The sequence below is a fragment of the Cryptomeria japonica genome, chromosome 5, assembly GCF_030272615.1.
Source record: "Cryptomeria japonica chromosome 5, Sugi_1.0, whole genome shotgun sequence".
Classification (NCBI taxonomy): Eukaryota; Viridiplantae; Streptophyta; class Pinopsida; order Cupressales; family Cupressaceae; genus Cryptomeria; species Cryptomeria japonica.
Window position 1 is genome coordinate 849464545 of NC_081409.1, and position 3396 is coordinate 849467940.

A 3396-nucleotide genomic window follows, 5' to 3' on the forward strand; every position below is an offset into this window, starting at 1 on the left:
ATATGACTCCTTCAATTTTTAACATCAATATCTCTCCCCCTTTGACATCAATTGCAGAAATATGACAAAAATATCAAAGCGATAACAAAAACCACTGAATCACAAAGCTAACTGCTCCTCCTGAGTAGTAGCATCCCCACATCAATGTCAGAATGAATGATATCTTTGATAATGAATACCAGAGTGATGTCAAATAACATCAATCAATTTTTTGCTAGAGGGGTAGAACCCCCTAATCTATCTCTAAGGTATTCAAATGATTCTTTAGGAAAACGTTAGTGAAAATATCTACAATTCATTTTTTAGTGTTAACATAAACCATTCTAACTTCATTATCTACCACTACCTCCTTCAAAAAGTTATACTTGATAGATGTTCTCTATCTTAGAGTGAAATATTGGATTCTTTAATATGTTAATAGTAGCAGAGTTATCACAATGAATAACTAACGGTCTAGAGAAATGCACTTTAATATCCTTCAACATTTGCTTCATCCATAAGACCTGTGTACACTTAGTAGAAGCAACAACATACTCAGCTTCAATAGTAGATAAAGAAGTACATGATTGTTTCTTGTTGATCCATGAAACCAACTTCTTTCAAAGAAAGAAAACTCCACCAAAAATACTTTTCTATTTATCAACAACTCCAACCCAATCAACATCTGTATATGCATAGAAAGTAAACTCATCATCCTTAGGGTACCACAAACCATATTCAAATGTACCTTGCAAGTATTTAAAAAAAAATTTCACCGCACTCTCATGATTTTCTCTAGGATCACTCTAAAATCTAATGCAATACAAACAACATTCATTATGTTAGGCCTAGTCTGAGTCAAACATAGAAAACCTCCAATCATAGATTTCTATCTTGTAGGATTTACCAATGCAGAAACATCTTTCCTTATCAATTTATCACTTGTAATCATAGAAGTACTTATCGGTTTAGAATCTACCATACCAAATTTCTTCAACAATTCCCTAGCATACTTATTTTGATAGATGAAAATACTTTTATCAGTCTGAGTAATCTGCAAACCTAAGAAAAATTTCATTTCCCCAATCATAGACATTTCAAATTCTTTCTCCATATTCTTAGAGAATTCCATCCATAACTTATCTTCACCTCCAAAAATGATGTCATCAACAAATACTTCAAGAATCAGTATATCATCATCAGTGACCTTATAATATAGATTACTGTCAGCATTACCTTTAGTGAAACCAAGCTTCAAAAGATGTTTATCTAACCACACATACCAAGCTCTAGGTGCCTATTTCAATCTATATAAAGCTTTTCTTAACTTGCAAACCATGATTTTATCATCTGAAAGTGAAAAACCATCAGGTTGCTCAATATAAAATTCCTCATCAAGATCCCCATTAAAAAATGCACACTTAACATCCATCTAATAAACCTTGTAGTTCTTATGGGCAGCATAGGCAAGAAATAATGTTACAGCTTCAATCCTAGCTACCGATGCAAAAGTTTCTCCATAATCAATTCCTTCCTTCTGAGAATATACTTTACAAACCAATCTAGCCTTATTCCTTACCACTTGTCCATCTTCATTTAATTTATTCCTAAAAAGCCATTTACTTCTAATAACATTCTTATTTTTAGGTCGGGGAACTAAAGTCCATGTGTTATTCTTCTCAATCATATCTAATTCTTCTTCCATAGCTTTAAACCAATATTCATCTTTACATGCTTCAATTGCTGATACTAGTTCGAATTGAGAAATTAAAATTACCTCATTAGTTTCCAATATCCTTCTTGTCATCACTCCATTGTTCTTATCCCCAATAATCTGATCTTTTGAATGATTCAATATCACATACCTAGGAATCTTTTGACTCTCTGTTCGTCTTCTTGGTTCTTCAGTTACTGTACAATTTTCTGATACCATCGAAGTAACTGGTTCAATATTTTATTTTGGTAAATATGGTATTGGTTCAGATATAATCATTTTCACTGCCAGTTCTAGCTCATAAACTTTGATTTGACCTTTATTCAGCTCATCCACCTTGACATTAGCACTCTCCCAATTTTCTGCAATCTCTTTTTGTAACATCTATATGCCTTGATTTCATTAGAATAACCAAGAAAAATTCCTTCATCACATCTAGGATCAAATTTACCAATGATATTATCTCTCCTGATATAACATTTACTACCAAAGATTCTAAAGTACTTAACTATAGGTGTATTGCCAAACCATAATTCATAAGGTGTCTTACTAGTTTCTCCTTTGATATCTACTCTATTGAATGTATAGACTGATCTTCTCACTACTTCTCTCTAGTAGACATAAGGGAGAATACCTTCCATCATCATTGTTCTAGCAGCATCCAAGTTAGTTATGTTCTTCCTTTTCATAGCTCCAATCTGCTGAGGTGTCCGAGGAGCAGAAAATTGTCTCCTTATACCATGCTTCTCACAAAAGTTATTAAACTCATCAGATGTAAATTGTCCACCATGATCTAACCTCAAACATTTAATCTTCAATCCTATCTCTGTCTCAATTTTATCTTTAAAGATTTTAAACTTTTCAAAAGCCTCAAATTTGTCCCTTAGAAAAGTCACCCACATCATTCTAGAATAATCATCAATGATTAGCATAAAATATCTAGCACCTTGAAAACTTTTAACTCTTGCAGGGCCACATAAATTAGTATGAATATGATCAAGAACATCATTATATTTATCTTGTATACTCCTAAAAGAGGTTCTGACCTATTTTCCCATTTAGCATTCCCTACATACCAGATTATAGGGCTTCACAATCTTAGGTATATCTCTAACTGCCTTAGTTGAACTGATCTTAACAGTACAATCAAAATTCACCTGACATAGCCTTTTATTCCATAGCCAACTGTCATCAATTTGTGAAATCAAACATGTCTTCTCACTGAAATTCAAATGAAATATATTACCTTTTGTCTGTGTACTAGTTGCAATCTCTAAACCAGATCTATTAAAGATTTTGCATTTTTCATCCTTGAACTGTAATTGAAATCCCTTATCCACCAATTGTCCTACGCTCAAAATATTATGTTTCAAACCTTCAACAAAATAAATATTATTAGTATTGTTCTTACCATCAAATGATATAGTTCCTTTTCCCTTGATCATACATGCCTTGTCATCTCCAAATCTAACTAGACCACCATCAATTTTTTGGAAAGATAGAAACTTCCCTTTATCTCCAGTCATATGATGTGAACATCCACTGTCAATTACCCATTCATCCTTATCTTCAATTTTAGTAGCAAGTGCCTTCTCTTCAGGTACATTCTCTTGCAGTGCCGAAACATCTTCCTTGATAGCTAGGAACAACCATTCCTTTCTATTACTGGAACCACTAGAAAAGTCTTTTGTTGGTTCATCAGA